Here is a 17,231-nt window from a genome sequence, read left to right as displayed (position 1 = left end):
GGGAGTAGAGTATATGTTCGAAGAGCTTACATGAGATGCATGTTAGTGAAATGGGGCGGTAATTAGAAGGGTCAGTGTGGTCGCCGCTCTTAAAAATTGGCACAACCTTGCTTGATTTCCAGTCATCCGGAATTTGACTGGTATTGAGGGACTGGGTGAAGATGAGCTGCAGGATTTGGCTTGTGAAATGTTTCGTGCCTCTAAGTATTTTAGCAGGAATGTTATCAGGTCCGGGTGCAGTGGACGGCTTGAGGTTATCAATGAGCTTTGAAATTCCCTCAGATGTGATGGTTACGGGTGGCATTGGTGGCAAGCTCCTGTTGCTTCCGCTGAGCGACCGGACCTTCCAAGTGCTCAGTATCCAACGCAACTTTCGGGCAGGACGATGTGATCTGGATTTTCAGCAGTGCTGTTGTGAATCGTAGCTCGATTCAACGCCGGCAGTGTAGCTTTATCACGCGGTCACTTTTGTTCAAGGGCTGGAAAAATAAGAAGAGAAAGCTAGGACGCAGCACGACGCCAAGTAGGCTAGGCAAGCCAGCCTTCTCTGAAGCCGTGCCCCGTAGTAGGCCCCCCATGGTTGCCGGGCCTTTTAAAGACGTTGTCACCAGTGGCGCCTTCGTCACAACCAACCTTCGTCACGCGCTCTCCGGCCTATTCTCTCGCGCACATTCCGCAGGTTCAGCGGCTAGAAATTACCGCTTGCGCATCACGTGGTGAGGGCCTATTTCCCATGAGTATTTCCTTTATTTCTGTATGACTATGCTTCAAGATGGTTACGTGACGCTCCTGCCTAGTCCTTCTCCTTCCTCCTCGTTTGGTGATCGCGTTCAGCGCTAGTGAGAGTAAACATGACTGTCAGCAGTAACACTGTTGGAACTCTGCATCTGCACTGATAATGCGTAAACTGGAGCTGGACTTTCAGAGATGCCTTCGTGAATCCTAGTTAAGAAGTGGCGTTACCTAAAATCAAGTTCCTTTTTCTCGCCCAGTTTCAGCATCGTTCCCTTTTGTTTACGAAGCAAGCCTTCATGCCGCACAGTGCCGGAAAGAAAGGACCAAATTCTAATCTGAATTGTCGAAAACAGACCTGCACGCCGCAAGCGCGTGAACGCACGCATGAACGAACACACAGCACAAGCACATTTTATTTACGCTTAGTGTAAATACTTTCGACATTGCAAACATCGCGTGTCACACATATTTGTTTCTTACGAAACATTGTGATGCACAGGAAATAAGTTACCTTTTACCTATTACTATACGTAATACGATCAGCGACCCGAGAACAAGGTAAAAGCAAGAGCCAACGTTTCGACAAGTGAACTAGTCTTTTTCAAGTAGACATATGCTTTCCTCGGCACGGTAATGCGTAATACGTAACATATGTTTACGTTTATATCTCATACGTTTACTATTAGTAAACATATGAGATGCTCAGGCAGAACGATTGTGGACTAAGTATGCCAGGCACCCCCCCTGCTGTTACACCACCAGATTATGTATATTTTTTCCAAATGTTTAGTGTTTGTAGTCCCTCTACATGTGCGATAGGTTAGTCCCGCATGAATCTTTTTTATTCAATGATGTGTTGAATTCGCGAGAGAGCCTGCAGGCCAAGTAGACCTGCCTGAATTTGATTCTGGTGATTGAGTCCGAATGAGCGCGGCTGAGTAGACCTCTAGTGACTACGAGTGCAAGTGAGCCCTAAGCAAAAAAAATATATATATATAATTTGTGAGTGAGTGTGAGCGAGCTGCGTTTATTTTGCCGACCTATCCTTTGGCTTTAGTGTCCGTCCATAACCAGCCCATGACTACTCGTAACCTGTGCATGTCCAAGAAGCACTGACGTATGGTTCAGCACAAACAGTCTTTATTATTCGTTCAGAAGCACCAATTCCCTCAACTGCTTCTAAAGAAGGAGCAGAGTGGATTAAATTTCAAGTGCTGGCTTCTTACTTTGCTACAGAACAGAAGTTCGAAGTTGTAATTTGTATAACACAATGTGAATACGCGCTGTCTTCAATACCATATATCACATGTCACAGCTTCCTCCCGGCCAGTTCGGTAGCAAAAAAAAAAAAAAAACTGAAATGAAGCGAAAATTAACTGACTCTGCTGTTTTCAAAGCAACGAGCATGCAGGATACGCAGGCCTTACGCTTATGCATTGATTTTAACTAATTATTTCTGTTTTTAATATGTACACGAAAATTCCCCCGCATCTGTGTAATTTATTCGTAAATATTTACCACGTCTTTATGAAACTTGCGCATGGCCCATGAGGATAAGTCGATAGTACTATACAGCATATCGCCATGGGGCAGGATAAAATCGGCTGCGCTGAACCAGTTTGTGGACCGGTTCGCGAACCATTATAAAACGTTGTTTCTCCGAACCGGAACTAAAACAGAATGAAACCGGAGCGCGTTGATCTCGAACCCGAACCAAACCGTCATTTTTTTTTTTCGGGTTATACACCCTGGTTTCTCCCGACGTAGAGTTGGATGCCTGGTTCGTGACGTGAGAGCCATCGTCCCGTCGCTGACCGTCATCATCTTACTTCCGTCGTCATTGTCCTCATTTCCGTTGTCTCAGTGTTTTTAAGATCGTTGTTTCTGTTGTTGCCGACACTCTTAATGCTGCGGTGAGGGACGCTTCACAATTATTCATCGGCAGATTTTTTACGGGACAAGTCAGGCAAGCTGATCTAATTACGTAACCACATTCGTGATTAGCAAGCTCAGCGGCGGTTCATCGCCACGAGTGCACGGGGCTTTCTTTCTTTTTTTTTGAGTTTTAGAAACTGAGGGTCTCATTACGGTCCCAGACCAAAGAGAACATCAGGATATTACATTGAAACGTTATACAGCGAAAATAAATGGTACTGATAGCATCGAAACTCGTTAATACACAAGAAAAGCGAAGCCTGTACAAAGCCCTAGTAATCGCCTGTCAGCTACAGAGACAGCTGTGAATGAGTAAAGTGCTGTTCACGCAAAACAATACAAAACAAAACATGACCAAGTGTGTTTGCATAGGCACGTGTTATATGCGTGATCTCATTCAGCATGCGTATCCTTAGGTACACGTCTAATGCGCTGATCATCTGCAACGTTTTAGAGAACTATGTCATCATAGTCTACATGCGAAAAGAGGCATTAACTACTGGCCCTACTACAGAAAGTTTGATTAAGGCTTGGGTTGTGTTTGTTGGAGTATAATATGCTTATAAAGCAGAACGTTCCCTTCCCGATGCATCAACAGCAGAATAGGTTCGAGCTATATGCGAGCAGAAATGAGCTGCTCTCTTACTCAGATGAACATTAACGATTCAGCGAGTTTCCCACGATACCTGTTTCCTCTAAGACGGAAAGAGCAGAGGAAAGTTATTTGTGATATTGTGAGTATTCTTTTTTGTTCTTCGGGATCTTCCTTTTACCTCCCTTTCATTAGTTTTGCTTGAAAGAAGAAAACAAAGAACTGTTAAATTGCAATGGCGCGTTCCCGTCCATCCTCTCTACCCCTCTTTTAAGGTTGGTCAATTGAAACTGTCCACAACATTTGTACTAGAAATATTGACGAACCGCTCTCCTCTTTTGGGAAAATAAACCCTTTTAACGGATGGCTGAATAAATGGATGGATCGTATGACTGACGTACGGATGGGGACATATGGATAATCAATCAATTAAATAGGCATATTAAACAAATAAGGCACCTATCAATCATAAACATGATTGATAGGTGCTAACATGATGATAGGATTTCCTCTAACAAGCGCTGTGTCCAGTTTTCCTTGAAGAAACACCTTCGCAGTTGTATCTTTGTACTGTATTCTTTTCTTTTTTTGTTGTTTATTAAATGTTCTTTGGAAGTATATTTAACTTACACGATTGCACAAAGTTTGACATTACTATGGAAAGCTCGTGCCCTTCCTTGTTTATTTTTCCCAAAGCAAATGCAGGTGAACGCGAAAGATAGCGGAGTGGCTTTTAAAAATGAGGCAATGTGGCCAACTTTTGGCGGGTGGCTTAGGAGACATTGCCTGTGACAGTAATCTCATACTGGTCGACAAAGGAGCTGCGATAAGGCCCTTAACAGTACACGGGTGGCACGAAAGCCGCCAAACAAATTAACCCCTGCCTTGTAAACCGAACCACGATGGACCTACATCCCAGAGAGTGGCTTGTTCTTTGCCCGTTTTTTTTTTTTCTCGCCATTTTTCTTCACGGGCTTCCCGCCTCAAGTTACAGCTGCAAAGGGGAGTCTTGTATCAAGACCAGCAGCCGAGCGGCCCCTTTGCCGTGTCGGCACTTAACGCCGCCCAAATCCACTAATCCCACCTGAAAGCGCTCCAGCAGGCTTTGCTTGACCGAGCCGTCTAATTGACCCGCCCGCTGGTTCTGCGGCTTATCGCAGTAACCCGCGTCTTCCTTCGTGTGTCCGCGTCGCCGGGTGTCTCGAAATGTCCTTATGTAACACGTTTTCCGAGATGAATCTAAATATACGCTCGATAGCCTTTGCGTAACAGCATCCGTTGCCTTTATACGAAGCTACACGCACTGTCGAAAGTCGCTGTAAGTAAAGAGCAGAAAAGTAAGCGAACCGCTCGCCTCGCTTGTGACACGGCTCTAATGCCTTCTCTTGGAGTTACGAAGCCAGCGGGGACACGAAAGGGAGGAAAGTATGTATCGAGACGGTCAGACGGGTCCAAAAAGGCGATGTAGTTCCTTCGATTGCTTGTTATTGAGAAATCGTGGGAAGGAAACATAGCTAGCAGACGTGCACTCTGAAAACGGTGTAGTGCTGGAGCACTCGCCTAATTAAAGCGATTTATGCCTTTGTGCTTGCACACATTTAGCTCTGTTTTCTAGATTACGTATACTCTGAAATAAAGTGCGCGCGTTTTCCTTGGGGCCAATCTCAGAGAATTCACTCCGTTGAGGGCTGCAGCAGCGTTCGAAAGAGGCGGCAAATATTGGATGATAGATCCGCCCACAAAAATATTTAGATTGTTTAGAATGTTGTGGTCCTGTTGGTCATAAACAGTAGTCCTAACGTTGGTAGGAGCTGCTGATTATATATTGAAATTGATGGATTGAAAAAAACAAGCAAAAAACATGAGCTGTTATACTGACAGCAAGCGTCTATGCGACTGCTACACATGAAATTTGGTAGGCGTTTCTATGCAGGTATTTTTATATGCATTTTCATGTTATTTTGATAAAGAATGGACTTACTGAAACTACGTAGTAGTCGAAACTAGATCGCTAGCCCCACTCTTAAATATTGAGTTTTTAGAAAAGTTCTAAAATAAATAATTATAAAAGTCCTGAAATATTGTAGCGATAGTATGAGACAGAGTGACTTGGATAATATGTGAAAGAAGCTTCACATTACTTGAGTGAATTACGCTGAGTCCTCTACTAGACGCCTTCAGAGGTGTACCCGTACAAAAATGAGTGTTGATTAACCATTGATACATTGTTGGGGAATTGTTGAAACAACGGACTTCAACAAATTTTCAAGAGCAATTGAGTTCACTCAATCCTTGCACAACAATATTACCATTGAGTGTTCTCAATAAAAAATTTATTGGGTAATTTGTGTTGATTTTTCTAGTTGTTCTTTTGTTGTGTAGCAGTTGAGTCCAGTATACAATAATTAGGACTCGCATATGAAGACATTCCAAACATGTTTTGCGATGCGTTCCAACCTCATTCCTGTCACTTTGCGGCAGGTAGGTTCTTCTTTCGCCTCGCTTTCATTAATAGAAAATTATGTGTGACCGATGAGGTGGAATCGAACGTCGGCCGTCGAGCCCGGTACTCTAACCAATAGGCCACGAGCGCGCGCATACTCCTCTCTTTCGAAAGCCAGTAAGCTCTGAAATGCTTGGCGTGTGCGCCGCGTGCCACTTCCTGGTGCTGTCGCTACAGCTGGCGCCTTGAAGCGCCAATCTCCGGGACCGCCCCACTTTCGTAGCCATTTTCGCTACGTAAAAACTGCAACGTTAGACTAGATTCATGACCGCCCAAGTTCATAACGATTTATTTCTTCGCCGGTGTACAAATGCCATCGTCGTTTTAACATACACTAGATGACCTAACCATTGGTACGATCCGAAATGAGCACGTTTCGGGGAGCAGAAGAATGCGAAATTCACTTGCAAACACGGTGACTACGCGTATGTGGAGTTCCCCAAAAAGTAGACACGGCGGCAGCGCGGCCGGCGATAACACAGGTGCCGACAGGCGACGACGCTACCTTCGAGCAGCGGACGCACTGTGGGAACCGTAGGATGCAAGCGCGCACACGCTACAAACATACACGGGTGAGGTCTTCGAATTTCCTGCGACGTACCCTCTGTCCGTAAAGCAAATATAGTTTTTTGTCCAATGTCCGTGGTACTAGAGATCAAAGAATGAACGCGCTTTGATATCGCAGCGCGCAGCCGCTATAACCATTGACTTCAAAGAGCTTCAGATTCAGCAACAGCCGCAACAGTACCACAGCTAATCGCTGTATCTGCGGCTGCTCCCGTTTCTCGCCTTGCAAGAAGCACGCGATTTATTTGAGCCTCGCCGAACTGTCGTCCTTTCGTGCTCCAAGCCTGCAGGTCTCGTATGTTCAGTGAAAAACACCAAAGGGAAATGAAAGAAATACAGGTAACGGACTCTTATTGTACCTTACTTGTCACTTTGTCATCTGCAAAAGCGCTACAAACTATTTTAGAAGGTTTATTTTTGTAACATTAGCAAAACTAGTAGTAATTTTTATTTCTAGGTGGCGCGACAAACGTTAAGGTGGCGTTCGGGTGTGTATGTGTGCGCGCAAGCGGGCGCAACCGAGCTTCGTTTTGCGCACGCTTTTGCAACAGTCCACACGGTTACCGCTAGTTTCGTAGTCGCATTTTTTGGTTGTAGTATTTGTTCTTTACACTATTAATTAGGTAGTTCTTAAAATTTATAAAGGTTAGTTGATGAAAAATTATTGCTAAATAATTAGTCGTTCTTAAGTGCCGTTATTTTGTGTTTCAAAGGTTTTTATAACTGAATACGATAGTGAAACCACGTGAAGCTATGAACGGCTTTCGGAATCAGTTATTCGGTTGCAGTTGTGCCGTGTTTCACGCCTCGTGCTTCTTGATGAAAGTATTTTCTTTTCGGACATCATGACGCACATTTTAGTGAAATGCTTTAACGACGATAAGTGGGAAGTTTATCCGGTGAAGTGGTTGGCTCACCCAACAACTAGTCTTCTACTGATGTGCGAGCCTGACGGTTTTGACGAGTTGCGCGGCAGAGGCCATGATGCCTGTTGGAGAGAAGGCACCCCGAAACGGTCGCAGCCGCACTTCTGAAGATAGGTAAGTAATTTCGTTTTCTTGGGCACGTAGCCTTCTTTTCTATTTTGACATTGACGAGCGTGACATGTTAAGCACACCGTTCACTTTCTTGAAGCAAACCGCATGCCCCGGAGAAAATGCACGCGATACCAACTCTCGCTGCCGCCGTCACTTCGTTTGAAACAATGGTAGGCGAAGAGGCAGCGGCGCCACATGTGCGTAAAATTGCATTGCTTCATTTGTTCCTGTCTAATAACGTTTCCTTCATTTGTATGAGAGAACACAATTGGAACATAAGGATCGGCTTCTCTGCGCAGTGATAATTTTGTACAGTGACCCCGTCATTTTTCATGGGGGCTCACGTATGCCGTCTAAGCGCTTGTTATCGCGTTCCGATACGTGAGAGGCGCGCTGCCTTTCAAGGTATTTAGGCAGGCACTACGAGTTTAGGAGAACCGCGACAAATAATCGCGCAGCAGGTGTGCAGCTGTGCTACGCTTGTACGACACTCGTACCGGAAGGCAGTGTTGCACTTCACGCTTACGCATTTCGTAACTATGGCGGCCTCCGTAGCAATTTGGGGCTGGAGGTCGTGGATACGATCCCTGCAGTGGCCGCATTTTAAAGGAGCGGAATGCAAAAACGCTCGTGAATTGTGAATTGTATGCACGTAAAAATTTCCACAAAGTCAAAATTAATACGGAGTCCCCAACTACGACGTGCCTCATAATCAGATCGTTGGTTTGGCACGTGGAACATCAGAATTAGTTTTTTCCGTAGTGGCTCATCGTATACCACACGGTTAGTGTGATCACCTTTTGTGCCGTAGCGGTTAAGCGCGCCTCGATTTAGGTTACGGCTAATGATGCGGCGCACCGCGAAATATATTTCGCCTCTCTGGGATTTTCGGAGAACGGCCAACCGATTAGTCACAGCTTCCGCGCGGTGACTGTACACGGATACACGGCGCAAATGAACAGAGGTGTGGTGACGTGGTCAAAGAACACAGCCGCTGACGGGCTCACCTTATCGTCTATCACCGCCAAAACTACCGCAGTAAGCATCTTCATCTAGCGCGGCGGTTTGCCATTGAAGGCGTACTGTACAATTTTAATAAGCGATAACCGAAACATGCCACCGTTCTCTGCTGCCTCTGAGTTGGACCGATCCGAATATGCGTTGTTTCCAGAAGCGAAAGGAGCGCCAATCGGCGCGTTGTCGCCTCGAGCTAAGCGTCGCACTCGAGCACCGTTTGCGCGGTGAAGAATGACGCGTGCGTGAAGCTAGCTCACTGCGCGGACGCTACCGCGCAACGCAAGGGCGTGTACGCGACGTTCAGCACACAAATCGCGCAGGATGATCGGAGCCACGCCGGAGCGGCTAGCTTCAAAGAAGCGGTACATGTTCTCACTCGTACAGGCACGCTCACGCTCGCATCGCTCTCGGCGTGTGTTTAGCTCATTCCTTCTACTGGACTTCTGCCCAAAGATTCGATATCTGTTTGGTATGGGCTATGCACTGTCGCGTGGTCTTTGGTTCTGCGAGAGAGCCGGGAATATTTTCCCCGCTGTGAAACATCGCTGTGCGTGTTTTAGCTAACATTTACCGTAGCAACCCATTCCTTCCTTTTCTCGACGGCACTCGTAAAGAGTCGCAAATTTTTACTTGCCAGTATAGTGTGTACTTCTATTTCGTGCGTAGTTATGTGCAGTGTGTGGCAGATTCTTAATCCGCGCAATCTCATTTTCTGTCCACATTTCCTTCTCACAGGTTACGTATGCAGTAAATTCCCAGATGCTAACGTGTTCTACGCCAAAAGCACCTTGGCGTCGTGCAAGAGACACCCGTTGATATGTGGCTGATTCACTAGCAAGCTCGCATCTCTGTTGCCACTCTCCATCAAGTGGGATTTTCAACTATTTTTTGTGTTGCTCTGTGGTGTACTAGCTGCCGCATGGACGCTGTGAAGGCTTACTTTCGATTTGCTCTGGCGTTTAGTAGTAAAGGATGGGCTACCTTTTGAGGGGAGGCATTTACTTTCGTTTGTGAGAATGTTTACCAGCCTAACCAAGTGATACGCGGCTACTGTAAACAGCAGCACGAACAGAGGCGGACGACGAAATAGGTAGGAGCACACACGAGCGCAAGCTCTACTAAATGTTTGCTTTTGATGACAAAGGTATTAAACACACTGGTCAACTTGGCAAAGGTAAAAATCCGTGCGTGGCAGAAACAGCCACGTGCGACAAGAAAAAAAAATATGAAAAAGACATGTCATGTTAAACGTGCGTGAAAAACGAGAACTATCGGTGAAATCTATTGAAAAAGCGAAAGATTTGTCCGATAAGTGATATTACCCAACGGGAAATACTCTTTTGAGAACAACTTTTTCCCATTAAGGGCAACAGATAACTTGGTTATGCAATTGTTTCGTTTGTGATCAATAAATATTGCTTCTGGAACTCCTCTGGTGTTGCGGTATAGAGCAGAAAGAACGATTGTTTCATCACAAAGACCAGAACACAAAAGGACTTATGGAAGCATTATTTATTGATCACGAAGAAATATTCATAAGCAAGATTTCTGTGACCCTTAGTGGGAAAGAGTTGCTACAGTACTTCTCGTTACTATCGCTTACAGGAGAAACCTTTCAGTTTTCATGTTTTTGTTAGATTTTGACGCACATGTTTATTCTACAGGACGTATTTCGGTCCTTTTTTGTTGTGCCGGGCTGTGTATGCTGCGCATCCATGGCTTTTTCTTTGTGAAGTTGGCCAGTGTGTTTAAAATCTTCGTCTTCACGAATAAACTTCTACTTGAGTCAGCGTTCATGTGTGTTCGTACCTTAATTCATCCTTCTCGTCTCTGTTTGGGTGGTTGTGAAATATAAATGTACACCGAATTGTCGAAGTGTCCATAGAATTGATACATGAAGTTATTTGCGCTGTTTATTTCAGGAAGAACGCTATAGGGTCTTATTTTCTCTTTGTTTTTGACACTGAGTACATTTTTCTAGTTCAATTTCAAGGAGTCCCCTGAGGAAGCCAATAAGAGTGATGGTAACTTCCTTTGTGTGTAAGATTTATTAATTTCGTCCATTCAAGGCATGACATGGCACATGCCTGATTGTAGGTTGCAAGCATTCATAGTAAGATCTACTTTTCGGTTCTCATGACGCTTCTTTGTACTGCGCTGCATTCTCCAGGCACATGAACCTTTTTATGCTCTAAGTGCATGCGTTCTTTTTCTATATGTTGGAGCGAAAATTGTAAACTTAAATATGCATATATATCATTTTCCTTGCAATCTTTTTCAACATGGGTGCAGTAGCTCCCTCTGTCTTTCAGTTACTGCTTTGTCCCAGTTTTTATGCAACCTTTATGTATTTTATGCAGCAGAATTCTGGTGCTATTTTAATAACATTTCATCTGCAAAATTGAGGTAATTGGTGTTTCGTATATGCATTTATTTGCGTTTTTCACTGTCTCAGCAATCTGGCTGTCGAGTCATTGGAACCTTTTCTCATACTGTATGACTATTTCTGGGGTGCTTGATACTGAAAGTGCAGGTGACGATTTATTTGGCTGTTTGGAATTGTGTTAGCCATGTGTTACTACCAATTTTCTGTGCTAAATAATTATTTTTTCTCTTATCGTTCAAGGTATTAGCCTTCCCTTATCTCTTTATTGACTGACTTAGTTGCTGGGTATAGGAAAAAAGGCCCCAAAAAGTGCTTTAATTAGCTATGTGCAAGTCCAGAAAGATTACCTGAAAATGAGCTCACTAAATTGAGGAAATGCCACTAACGAACCCCTCTGTACCCCAAATTAACATAATCAAATGGTGTACTGTTTGTTCTTGACTTGCGCCAGGGAGATAAGCTGCTTTCATTACACAAAAGCTTCACAAGTTTATTTCTGAAGAAAGCAATCCTGGCTTGTCAGAAACACGATTCAGGTGTTCATCATGCCCGACAACTTTCTAAATGATGTCTCGCCAAATAATAGCTAAGTTGAGTGATGTTATTTTATAAAATAATTGGGCAACATGAACATATATGTATCTCGAAGACAAAGCTCAGGCAAGTCTACTTTGGTACTTCATTAAATTTTAATCGCGGTGAAAGACGTGTGCTAAAGGTTGTATATATTTACGTGAAGTCATTTGTTTCAAGTTGGTTATTTTGCCTTCTCACAGTCAGCCGTAGCTCTTCCTGTGACGTGTTAGTGTACGCAACATTTTAATGTAACATATTCAGATGTCTTTTGTGTGTTCACGTGCAAGCAGTTCCAAGTGTTCATGTGTTCCAAGTTGGTTGTTACAAGGGTATGCTTAAGCCCTGCCTTTTGAGTCGCTTTGCCTTCTAGTCATAAACATGTCGAAAGTGAAGAGCACAATGATCGTTTTGATTGGATTCATATGTATAGGTATTTTCAGATGTATTTACACTGCTAGAGTGCTGTAGGTACTGTAGCCTGTGTCTCCAGGTTCGATGTAGTGGTGACTTATGTATGTAATAATGTTTCACGTGCACGCATCTTTAGTGTAAATAAAGGTACTTTGATCAGTCTCTCCTTTGATTTTGTTTGTGTTTGGGAAAGTTATGAACAGGCACCGGGGCATGCAAGTGTGAACAGCGAAGTAATTTCAATATATGAATAAAAATACACTAGCCCAACGAAACGTCAATCATATTTCAATGGCGACTTCTGAAATCTCAATGGCATCTCAACTGTGCCACGATATGCTTTTCAATGCTGTGGCAATAATAACTCAACAACAGGTCAACAGAACTACCACAACGTTAGTTCAACGCAGAATCAATGGTAACTCAACAACCATTCAACAAAACGAACACAACGGGCCGTTTAAGCACAATGGACTTTCAATGGTAACTTAACAATTATTCAACATTGAGGTACCCAATGGTGTTTCAATTCGATTTCAGTGGCCAATATTCAAGAGTGCTCAACGGTCAACCCAACAATTCTCCAACATACTCTCAATAATTCCTCAATAAAAAACTCAACATTGACCAACAATGTTTCAATGCCTTCTCAATAATTTTTTTTGTACGGGTAATATCTATTGTTTCATATGAACCACAATGGACTAGGTAAAATAATTAGAGAGAACGTTGAAAAGGGTGTTCGAGGACTTGAGCAGCTTATTGTTCATTGAATACGTTAGGAATATTGTCACGTTGTAGTGATGGTGAGCAACCACAATGGCACAATGCAAGTGATGAAATTAACTCTTTATTGAGTCAACATGTGTCTAGCCAGACAAGTAACGTACAGCACAATAATAGCGGCGAGCACACTTGTCCATCGTCGAAATCTGATTCTGTGGTTCAGCCGCGCCCGCTGTTTCTACTGGACGGATCGAATGGTTCAGCGTAATCCGTGGTGCTCGCACAAAGTCTAGAATGTGCAACACTGTTCGCGTCCAACGTGCAAGCTGATTACGAACGGTTCCGCTACCACGCTTGAATTGATAATGTAGTGATACACGCAGGCGCATCTTGTGCCAAGCAACAACGTTTAACCTTTGTTCGCCAGTGAAAAGCCTGTTTTAGGCTTGTAGCGCAGCTCGGAAGAGGAAAAAAGGAATAAGGTAGGGGTAATCAAAGGGAACGGGAAACAGAGTGAGCGCTAACTTCCAACTGACAGTTTATTTCGTGACACGAGACTACTTATACACTCGGCAAACCATATGACATCAGGAGATAACAAAGACATGAGAGAGGGGTGCGACGTCTAAGCTATAGAAATATAATAGAATTGATATGATATATGAAAATATGATAGAATTGGCGTATCTCCGAGTGCAGCCACAGGCTGTCTGAATGTTACCACTTGGTCACTATCGGTTTTGTTGCTTCATGTCTTTGTTATCTCCTGATGTCATATGGTTTGCCGAGTGTATAAGTAGTCTCGTGTCACGAAATAAACTGTCAGTTGGAAGTTAGCGCTCACTCTGTTTCCCGTTCCCTTTGATTACCCCTACCTTATTCCTTTTTTGCTCTTCCGAGCTGCGCTACAAGCCTAAAACAGTCATGACACACCAACTCGCCCAAACTGCTACGCTTTTGACAGTGAAAAGCGGTTTACCTGTCAATATCGAGTGGTTGGTCCCTGCTTGAGTTAGAGGACAGCGAGTAATTGGTTATATTCGTGCTCGTGTTTAGAAGCCGATTAAGTGTCCACTGTTGTGTACGGTCCGCATTTGTTTGTATTCGTTACTTTTTTAAGCTGAATATATATTTTTCATGCGAACACTTTTATTGAACTATCAGCATACAAATGATTGAGAAAACTAACATTATTGACTTTTGCAATGGTGACGCAATAGCTACGCACTATACACTGTTATACACTTAAAATATGCTCTAGAAATCCCATGCGATGCGCTGTTATGTAGCATTGAAGGGAACACCGCTGCCTCCCTAGTTTAAGCCCACAACACTCATCGACTTGTTCGACCTATCCCATCTCGTATATTGCGAAGTAGTAAGTTGGTTGCAGATCTATAGCTTAGACGTCGCACCCCTCTCTCGGTTTTCTTTCTTGCATGGCCGAACAGCAGTCACTGAAAGCATTACGAGGAAATATGAGGAAATGTTCAAGTGAACAAAGAGTTAGTATAGTGCTCTACTTTCATTTTCACCAAAGATATGTTATAAACGAATTATGATTAGTTAGTTACGTAGCCATCTATGCTAACGCGCCATATTAATGATGATAAGATTTTTACGTGCCATTGCCACGATCTGTTTATGAGGTACGCACTGTTGGGGAACTCCGGATATATTTTTGGCAACCTGGGGTTCTTTACAGGAGAATTTTCCCAATTCGCCTTCATAGGAACGTGGTCGCCGTAGCAGGAATCGAACCCATTACCTCGAGCTCAGCAGCGCGACGCCATAGCCACTGGGCTACCGCTGTGGGTAGTGCCGTATTAGTCACTTTTCATTCGATAACGCTAAAGAAATCTTGCAATCGCACTGCCTTTATTATCAATTTGGTGTTCCCTTTACGTTCGGACAGCGACGTTTACTTTCCTGGAGTCAAAATAGTCGCCCATCTGACGTGGAACATTGTAACCGAAAAGGTCGGCTTTTGTCGCTTCTTGGCTTTGCGTGCACTGAATTTCAGCGACTACAGCGTACGGCGCCTTGCAACCGTAACCACGTGACTGGCGGCGCCGTTAAATCGTGTCGCCTGCTCTCGTTATATGTTTTTTTTTTTTTTTAAGGGCGCGCGTACCTTATCGCGATTAATCTCGATCAGAGGCGCAGAGACGTATCTCGCGGAACAGGCTTCATGCACGTACACGCCAGCGAGGAGGGCAGAGCGCGGAGAGATGCGGGGGCGATCTTGGAGGAGGAAGAGGGAGAGCGGACTGCAGAGAAAGTGGCGTTAAATTCAAGAGTGCACCGGCGGCATGACAAATGCTTTTCCTAAACGGTTCTCGCCCCGTGATAAAGCATCGCAGCTTTCGCCCCCCCTCGCGTACCCTCTCCGCGAGCCGCCTATAGAGCGCGGGTTAAAGTCAGCGGGCGCGGCGGCGGGCCCGACAAAATGAATTGAGGAGTCGAGCCATTTTGTTGTGAGTCAAGCCCCCCTCATTTCCCCTTCTTTCGAGCCGCCGGTTTAAACTGCATGGCTGCGGCTGCGGGACTTAGTTAAAGAGCTGTCACAGCGGGAAGCGGACGGAAGCGAGACGAGTGTGCGCCGGAAAACGTTGCGCCAACGCTTACACGGCTGCTGTCCGACAAAGTGTCAATGACAGATCGGCTATATACGACTACGCGCAACCTATATGCGTCCTTCCGAGTTCGCTGCCATGGCACGGCTTTGGGTTGATTTATATACGCACGGTAAAGTATGCTGGCACGAATTTTGTGGGCACCCGCCACGCAAGGCGGCTCAGTGGCTATGGCGTTACTCTGCTGAGCGCTATGCCGCGAGTGTGATTCTGGCCTCAGCGGCCACTGTTTTATGGGGGCGGAATACGAAAACTACGGGTGGAACTACAGATAAACTACAGGTGGATGAAATTAATCAAGAGCTCTCTACTATACGGCGACCGTCGTAATCTACTGTACAGCTATTGAACTTTAATCCCGCCCTCCTTTTTTTTTTACCTTTGAAAGCATCGCGATAAACTGCTTGTAGGTGCCTCCTCGGCCTGAACATTTCTTGGAGTCGCGGTTGCGCGCATTCCATGTCGGAAAATGGTAAAGTTAAAGCTGAATGTTTAGATAGCGTTTGATTAATGGACTTTTCAAATACAACACGAATGTCCAATAAAAACAACCTCCTTATACGGAATTGAATTCAACACTCTCTCATTTAAAAGCAAGATGAAGTATTTAGTTTATGAGCTGGCTGGTCGGTGAAAAATTAGACGCATGCACGCATTATTTGACACGTGTATTTAATACAATTTGTAACTGAATGTTCAGTCAGTTCAGGAGCTTGTAAAAGACCAGTTCTTTCTTTCTGTTCTGTGGCGCATCATGACAACGACAATATTAAAACGAGGGAACAGCGACCACAAGGTGCTCGTTGAGTTGCGGTTTTGTTAAATGAGAGAAGGGTGATGCGATAAAGTCTAATCCTACAGCAAAGAGATGCAAACAAGATGGCGCTGAGTCGTGCTCCCCAAAGGGATTCAGAAAATAGCTCATTTTACTCTTCACAATCACACACACACACTCTCTCTCAAACAAGATGACACCGGCCAAAGAACAGAGCAGGTCGCCTTTCCCTGGACGGTAAATTTGTATATAAGCTGCTGAAACGCGAGGAATTCTTGTTGCATGGTTGGAAATAATGAGAAGTTGCATGTTCCACTCCCTTGCGCAGGAACTGGTGCCTCTGTGCTACCAACGCAGATATCCTCCAGCGATATCATCTGGAACAGCCTGCTCTTGCATCAGTCTCTCCCTCGAGATTCTATTTGGTGTTATTATCACTTACATTCGAACAGCACACCAGTGCCTCATGTAACTTTTATGACTGCGACGAGACCACAGTTTATCTCCTCATATATTATGCCCTTCTTTTAAGCATAAAAGGCAGACTTTGCGCGCTGCTTTAAGGCGATCTGACGACAGAGCATCCAAAGGAGGAAAGATATTGGGACCACGGAGTCGAGTGCCATTTGCACAGAAAGCCATAAGAGCACTGCTGCACCTTGTCAAGATGATTGCGCCCTGCCACCACCTTTAGATGCGCGGCGGTGAGCATTGCCGTGTTGGCGCGTGCATCATCCGCTACCGCTTTCCTTCTCACGCCTTCTAACGGCCCCTTTTTCCTTTCTCCGCCCACTCCCCCTATCCCAGCTTACAGTCCCAAGCCAGGTAAAACCCAGTTCCCCTCACTGAAATTACCATTCCTTTCTTTTCTTTTTCTCTCTCTCCTGACACACAAAGACACGCACACACGCTCGCGCGCCCGCCCACAGTCATACACGACATTTGCAACAGTAAAAAGCCGCCCTTCGCCGCAGGTTCATTCAGCTTTCATTGAACTTTCAATATCAGTACAGTGTATTTTACAGATGCTCGCTGTTGAATTATTTTTGAACGTGCCTACGACATTTACAGACAGGGCTATTTGACTGGCAATGAACTTCTTCCCCACATTCGAATTAGCAGCAAGATCGACTTCAAAAGTTTTAAACCATGCGAGTTATGCTGTTTGAGCATATTTTGTGTTGCTGCTTCTGAAATGTATGCGTACGATCAGACACCACCACTATAGGCGTCTGCGTTGCGCGCTTCGAAAGTTCCGCGCCACCTGCCGTGTGGGTAAATTGAGAAGTGGTCGTAATTACTAAGACTATAGCTACCAGAGAGAGAGAGAGAGAA

General features: G+C 44.6%; 1 protein-coding gene and 1 long non-coding RNA gene across 4 annotated transcripts in view; both read left to right on the top strand.

Moving 5' to 3' along the window:
* Positions 1 to 17,231, top strand: part of LOC135920448 (lachesin-like) — a 243,778-nt gene that overhangs the window by 85,076 nt on the left and 141,471 nt on the right. The window lies entirely within an intron of this gene.
* On the top strand, positions 7,124 to 11,921 carry LOC135920389 (uncharacterized). Its single transcript, XR_010570252.1, has 2 exons — positions 7,124 to 7,372; positions 9,122 to 11,921. It is a non-coding gene; the product is annotated as an uncharacterized lncRNA (long non-coding RNA).

The sequence above is a fragment of the Dermacentor albipictus genome, chromosome 1 (assembly GCF_038994185.2).
Source record: "Dermacentor albipictus isolate Rhodes 1998 colony chromosome 1, USDA_Dalb.pri_finalv2, whole genome shotgun sequence".
In the NCBI taxonomy this organism is placed as follows: Eukaryota; Metazoa; Arthropoda; class Arachnida; order Ixodida; family Ixodidae; genus Dermacentor; species Dermacentor albipictus.
Note: the sequence above shows the minus strand (reverse complement) of the source record. Positions and strands in the feature narration are given on the sequence as shown.